We start from the raw sequence: 7,431 nt of genomic DNA on the forward strand, positions 1-7,431 counted from the left end.
GTGCAAACGAGTGTGTACCACTCGAGGAGCAGAAGCCATACCACCCCCGGGGAGCCTGGAAGGGGCTGTGTGCTTGGGAAGCTGGCAGGGCCCCCCCGGGCGCCCCACAAGCAATAGGCAAGCTCCCCCTCCACCAGGCTCAGTGGGGGCTCCAGGAGAGGGGCTGGGAGGCAGGGCTTTCCAGAAACTGACCCCCAAAGGCCTTGTAGCAGAACCCCAGGGGGCCAGGGCCCTTGTTAGGACACCTAACCGCCCTCTCCTGAGCTCTCCTCCACCCCCCACTGCTCAGGGGCCCCTTGCTGCCGCCCTGCACCCCACACACAGGCTGCCCAGACGAGGCCTCACCCCCACACTGAAGGATTCCAGGAGGTCTCAGGCCTCAGCCACATACCTCACGCCCAGGCCCCGTGTCCTGCCAGGACCCCACCCACGGGCACCGGGGTCTCCGGGTGGCCGGGTGGGAGCCAGCGGTGCCCCTCCCTCCACCCACTAGTCACTGGACACTCAGCTCAGGGACCAGGGGAGCCCCGTGCTGCCCTCCAGATCTGGAGTGCCAGGGGACAGGCAGGTGCCTGGGAGTTCCCAGCTGTCTCCTTTTTTCCCCTGTCCCCCCTCACCCCTTCCCCTCACTCTGTTTCCAGATTTCTCTCCACTGAGCCTCCATCTCTACCTGCATCTGTCCAGGCCCAGCTGCTGTCTCTGTGCCCTCCCTTCCCCTCCCCTGCCGTGTCCCAGGGAGGAGAAGGAAGAAAGTCCCCCCAACCTGGTCATCCCCTCTGTCTTTCTCCCTTCTTGTATATTAAGGAAAAAGATCTGTGTCATTTTGTAACTTTTTTGCTATTTATTGAGCCACATATTGTATTTCCTTTTTTTTTTTTTAAAGGTTGAACACAGCTTCCTTTTAACTTTATTTTGAGACTGGGATGCATAATGTCTCCTCTTCCTGGGCCAGGGCTTCACCCACCCCCATTTCCGTGGCAAAAAAAAAGCCTCTTTAGCTTGGTTTCTGGGCATAGCCTCAGGGGAGGGGCAGGATGGGAGATGCTGCGGGTTCGTCCAGTGCTAAATCATGTACAAGCCAAGAGGGATGTCGAGTCCTCCCAGCTGGCACCGCCTACCCTGGTACCGCCTACCCAAGCAGCCTTACAAATTAGTAGGATTGCCAGCCCCGTTTTACACACCAGCAAACTGAGGCTTCCAGGTTTAAGGAAAAGGAACCCAGCTAGGAAGAAACACCAGCTCTTGAGCTGGGTGTGGTGGTGTGCGCCTCTACCGCGGTACTTAGGAAACTGAGACATGAAGATCACAGGTTCGAGGACAGCCTCAGCAAGTAGTGAGACTCTTAGCAACCTAACAAGACCGTGTTTCAAAATAAAAATAAAAAATAAGGCTGGGAGTGTAGCTCAGAGGTAGAATGCCCTTGGATTCAAGCCCTAGTACCACACATACACACACAATAATCCTGATTTAGTATCTGCCCCTATCCGCCCGTGACTGCAAGCGAGGGAATGGCCGCAAGGGGGAGCCCTGGGTCCAGACACCTGCAGTTACAGGGTGCTAGTCTCCAGATTGCTGAGCAGATGTACTGAGCGGAGTCGGGTGGAGAAAACACCCCCCCCCCAAACGCGGGAATCCTAGGCTTAGAGACCTGGGCGGGGCCTGGGCTGAGGCTAATCAAGGGCGTGGTCAGGCGTGTCTCGGCTCCTAATGCCTCCAATGAGGCTGCCAACTCCCAAACGAGGAGGGAAGCGCAGAGAAGGTCCTTGTCGTCTTCCTTCCCTGATTCCCCTAGAAGCAGTTTCCTCAAGGCCTTCCGGCTCCCAGAGACCGGCTGACGCACGGCCGGACCGTCTGGGTCATCATCGGGGCCGGGGCAGCCGAGGACAGCCCTGCTGACTCGCGGCCGGCCGCCAGGGGGTGCTGCGGCCCCCGTACGGCCGCGGGCGTGGCTCCAGGCAGCGCTGGGCACAGCGATTGGCTCGGGGAGCTGCCCTCAGCTCCAAGGAGCCAATCAGAGGCAGCCGTATGTCCGCCCCGCCTTGTGTGTCCCCGCAGGTGTGTGCGGGCGAGGCTGGCACTGGCCCGCGGGGCGCTCGGCCGCTGGGACACAGGGGCCTGCCCGCCGGGGGCCCCCCCTTGGAGCTGGGGCGCTCTTCTCTGCGCCTTTCAGCGCTCAGTCACCACAGATGTCTTCAGACTTGAGCACCGCTCAGATCCTGTCACGCCAATGTCGTTCTTGAGTCTGGAGTCTCCCTCATGACACTCTTGCCCCTCAAGTCAAAATTCCCTCCTGCACTCTCAATACCGGGCACCCCAAACCTCTCCGCCCAGGCCGGAGCTGACCCCTTGTCCCAGCCACCCCACTTCACTAGCCCAGGAGCCAGGTTCCCTCAGCTCCACAGGCGTGGGGCTTCCGCCGGGATCCCTACACCACGGGGCGCCCCACCTTGGCCCTGGGGAGCCCCTCACTGTAAGCCTCGTCTAAATCCCTTCCAGAAGAAGGGATTCCCTTTTACTTTTACTCCATCTCTTTATTGGAAGTCCGTCTGACCCAAGTTCTCCCTGTGTCACCCCAGGACACCCCTCAAAGTCGCCTTACCAAGCCCAGGGCGCTCTCTCCATCCTTGCCAACACATTGCTGGAGTGTGGTGGCCCACACGTGTGTCTCAGCATTTGGGAGGCTGAGACGACGCCTGCAGGTTTAAGGCCAGCCTTGGCAATTTAGTGAAACCCTCAGGAACTTAGGCCTTTTCAAAATAAAAAATTAAATAGGGATGGGGGTATAGTTCAGGGGCAAAACGCCCCTAGGTTCAATCCCCAGTACCAAGCAATTAAAAAAAAAAAAAATTGACAGCCGGGCGTGGTGGCGCACACTTGTCATCCCAGCATTTGGGAGTCTGAGACAGAAGGATTGTGGTTCGCGGACAGCCTCAGCTACTTAGTGAAGCCCCCTGCAACTCAATGAGACCCTGTTTTAAAATAAAGAATAAAAAATAGGGCTGGGGGTATAGCTCGGAGGTAGAATGCCTGTGGGTTCCATCCCCAGTACCACAAAAAAATAAAAATGCCACCTTCTCCCACCTTCCTCAGAGTAGGTGGGGCAGAGACGGGGAGGGAGTGGGGTCAGAACCCAGGCACCAGGATAGAAATCCAGAGCGGTTAAGTGCGGGAACTGCAGCTCCGAGCTGGTGGTGCACACTTGGAATCCCAGTACTTGAGAGACCGAGACAGGAGGAGCCCAAGTTCCAGGCCAGCCTCAAAACTTAGCAAGACCCTATTTAAAAGTAAAAAGGGCCGGGCGTGGTGGTGCACGCTTGTAATCCCAGCATTCGGGAGGCTGAGACGGGAGGATCGCGGTTCGCGGACAGCCTCAGCTACTTAGTGAGGGCCCCTGCAACTCAGTGAGACCCGGTTTCAAAATAAAAATAATAAAAAATAGGGCAGGGGGTGTAGCTCGGAGGTCGAATGCCCCTGGGTTCCATCCCCAGACCCACAAATAAAATAAAATAATAAAAAAATAAAAAGGTCTGGGGGTGTGGCTCAGAGAGAGAAAGCCCTAGGTTCAAACCCCAGCACCCCCTAAAAAAATAATAAATAGAACTGCAGGAATGAAGCACGGGACACCAGGGACGGAGCTGCAGCCTTTATTTAAGTAGACACCAGGAGCAAGGAACAATGCAAACCCGACCCTCCCTCCTGCCCTAGGCTTTGATCAGCCCTGCCCAGCAAGGGGACGAGACACTGGACCAGCCCTCAGGGCCTGGGGAACTTTGGCCAGACCCCTCAGTCTCTCTCCCAGAAAAAGCCCCATCCTATCTGGTTTCTGGAGAGTCGTCAGACATTTGACTGAGATCACCCAGGGGCACAGCTTGGCCTGCTCCTGTCCTTCCTGGGCCACAGGGACCTTGCTCCTTGCCTGCCCTGTGTGTGGGGAGCGTCCCCGCTCCCCAAATTAGGAAGCTGCAGGACCCAGAGAGAGGGGGCTGGGCACACTCAGGTCGGGCCAGCCTGATTCCGGAAGCTGGGAGTTGGCACTTAACGGTCAGGGGGCCGAGGCAGCTTCCTCTTGGGTAACTGGCTGCTTAGGAGGTGCAGGCCAGGCCTGCACCCACGCCAGGCTCACAAGAGGAGGGGCCGAGGCTCCAGGCCGGAGGGGACACAGCTGGCTTCCCTTTCTATGGACATACCACCCACCCACGTGTCCACCCTGGGACCGTGGCCTGGCCTGTAAACTGCTGTGGGGGAGGCGGGGCTACAGACTAGAGGGCAGGGCCCTGCAGCAGGCACCAGGCCTGCCCAGCCTTCGTCGGCCCCATCAGGGGCTGCAGGCTCGAGGGGGCTTGACGCCTGTTCCTGCTGAACTGAGCCAGTGTAAAGAAATCAACTGTGTTTCAGCTCAGTAGGTACGGGAGGCAGAGCCCGGGGAGCACCGGCAGCCGGGACCCTCGGGGGCGGCAGGCGCGGGAGGCAGGACCTGCAGAGGTGGGCCCGGGGGCGGAACTTAGCCACTGTGAACACGACTGGGGTTTACACTGCTCACAGCAGCTAAGCCCTGCTCCTCGGGCCAGCGTTGGGAGGCAGCGGGGCCTCACTGCCTCCTGGTCCGGGTGGTGGCGGCGGACCCATCCTCCGTGGCGATGGCAGACCCATCCTCCGTGGCGATGGCGGCCCTGGAGGCAGAGCTCAGGGTCGGTTGGAAATCCCTGGCAATGTGATTTGTGACAAGCACCAAATCCCATCCCCAGGAACCCCAGCCGGCCTTGGCACGGGGCGGGGGGCACTGGGTGGGCCCAAGGCTGGACCTGAAGGGAAGAAAGAAGGCAAAGGCAGTGATGAGACTTGGGGACACCTCCCTGCCGGGGCTCCTGCTGAGCCCAGCCCCCACGGCCCCCGGCAGATGCCCAGAGAGAAGTCGGGTGTGCTGGCGGCCATGTCCTGCCAGCAACTCAGGAGGCTGAGACAGGAGGACTGCAGGCTCCAGACTGGCCTCAGCGATTTGGATAGACCATATTTCAAAATAAAAAATAAAAAGGGCTGGGGGTGCAACTCGGTGGTAGAGCGCCCCTAGGCTCAGTCCCCAATACTAGGAGGAAAAATCAAAATATGCCCAGAGGCAGCAGGGACCCGGAGCCAGGCCGCAGCCCTCAGCCCCCTCCCACGCCCCACCCCGAGGCCTGGGCAGGCCAAGTGGGGCCACGGGAGGAAGCCGAGGGGGGGCAGGCGGGTGAGGAAGTGACCTCACCCCAGCTGGCGCCACTTCCTAGAAGGCTGAAGGGCAGGAGGAAACCACCAACCCCCACCGCAGCTCTGTCTCCTCTGCAGCCAGGCTCAGGCTGAGCGGTGCGGGTTGCACCCCACCAGAGCAGATGCTGGCACCAGGGCCCCAGAGAGTAACCCCCATCCCTGGAGCACAGTACCCAGGCCGGGTAATGGCAGCCTCTGTGTCCGGACAGCCCCAGTGAAGTTCAAGGCCCCCTGTTTTGTAGCTTCCAAAATGTCCTGCAAGCCTCGGTTTCCCCAAGAGCGTCTATGGAGCAGCCAGGTGAGATTTCACTGGGACAGTGTGACACCAGGGCTTGCTGCTGAATTTGTGGGGCCCCAATGCAGAATGAAAATTTGGGGTCCTTGTTTGTAAATTAAGAATTTTCTTACCGGGCATGATGGCGCATGCCTGTAATCCCAGTATTTAGGAGGCTGAGACAGGAGGACCGCAGGTTTGAGGCCAGCCTCAGTAACTTAGTAAGACCCTGTTTCAAACTAAAGAAAAATGAAAAGAGCTGGGGATGTAGTTCAGAAGTAAATGTCCTTGGGTTCAGTCCCCGGTACCCCTACACACACGGGGTGTGTGTGTGTGAATTTCTTGGTGCTAATCCTCAGGACTCAGGAGGCTGAGGCAGGAGGATAAGAAGTTCAAGGCCAGCCTGGGCAACTCAGTGATCCTCTGTCTCAAAATAAGAATTTGGAAAAGGGCTGGGAGCCGGGCGTGGTGGTGCACACTTGTAATCCCGGCATTTGGAAGGCAGAGACAGGAGGATCACAGTTCACGACCAGCCTCAGCTACTTATTGAGGCCCTTTGCAACTCAGCAAGACTCTGTTTCAAAACAAAAAAAAATTTTTTTTTTTTTTTTTTTTTTTTGGTGGTACTGGAGTTCCTGGAAGCCCTTCTTCCTCCAGGCTACACTCCCAGACCTATTTTTACATTTTTATTTGGAAACAGGGTCTCCTAAGCCAGCGCGCGCGGCTGGCTTCGAACCTGCGCCATCCTCCTGTCTCTGCCTCCCAAGCGCGGGGATTACAAGCGTGCGCCACCACGCCCGGCTCAAAACAAAAAATTTAAAAAATAAGGCTGGGGGTGTAGTTCGGAGGTAGAATGTCCCTGGGTTCCATCCCCAGTATGGCAAAAAAAAGAAAAAAAAGAAAAAAAAGGGCTGGGTATGTAGCTCAGTGGTGGAGTGAGCCTAGGTTCAACCTCTAGCACACAAAAGAATTGTATATATTTCTTTCGCGGGGCTGAGGGTACAGCTCAGTGGTAGAGTGTTTGGTTAGCATGCACAAGGCCCTCGGTTCCATCTCCAGCACCCTCAGAAAATGGAAAATTCATTACACACTGGCCACAGAGTATTCAACCAAGTTCTCAAGTCTTTCCAAGAAGGGGCCCTTGAAACTACACAGGTCCCTCATTTCTGACAGATCCTCTTATCAAAAGAGCCCAGAGGCTAGAGGCGCCAGTCTGCACACCCTTGAACCCCACCCGCCCCAGCTCCGAGCTTCCTGGCTGGGCGAGCTGGACAAGTCACTCAACCTCTCGGGACCTCAGTATACCCACCGGTCAACAGCCATAAATAAGTATCTACTTCATAAACAAACGGTAATACAATCCGGATGGGGTGGGACACCCACACCCTTAGGGTCCTAATGTCAGATCGGGGGTCACCTACCACTAGAAAATGGGCGGTGAGTTGTCCTCTTTTGTCCCCCAACACATGCCCACCAGTGTACCCATCACCCGCACACTGGCCATCTCTCCCATGGCCCCAGCCCAGCACTGTCCCCTTCGGGTCTAGGGGCACCAACTGGGGGCTGACCAGGCCCAGCAGGGCGGCCAGCCTCCCAGGGCCGCCTCCGGAAGTGAGACAGCATATTCATGTCCCCGGGACAAGAACGGGAAGGGCGGCCATTTGGCCAGGCCCGTTTCCTGTGGGGTTTCCCCTGCACAGAGCCCAGGGCTTGGGCCAAAGCCACTCCCATCCCCTCAGGCACAAGAGGTCTGGGGCTGGCGGAAGGGGGCACTGCCACGCAGGTGCCCGCGGCCAGGGGTCCCCTTTAGCAAGGGCTGTGTGCCCCTCAGGATCTTAGGAGGGGTACCTAGAGAGGGCGGGCTCCTGACAGCTGGGTGCACGGCGAGGGAGTCCTGGGCTTCACCAGGTCTC

The sequence above is a fragment of the Muscardinus avellanarius genome (genome assembly GCF_963383645.1).
Source record: "Muscardinus avellanarius genome assembly, chromosome: 18".
Classification (NCBI taxonomy): domain Eukaryota; kingdom Metazoa; phylum Chordata; class Mammalia; order Rodentia; family Gliridae; genus Muscardinus; species Muscardinus avellanarius.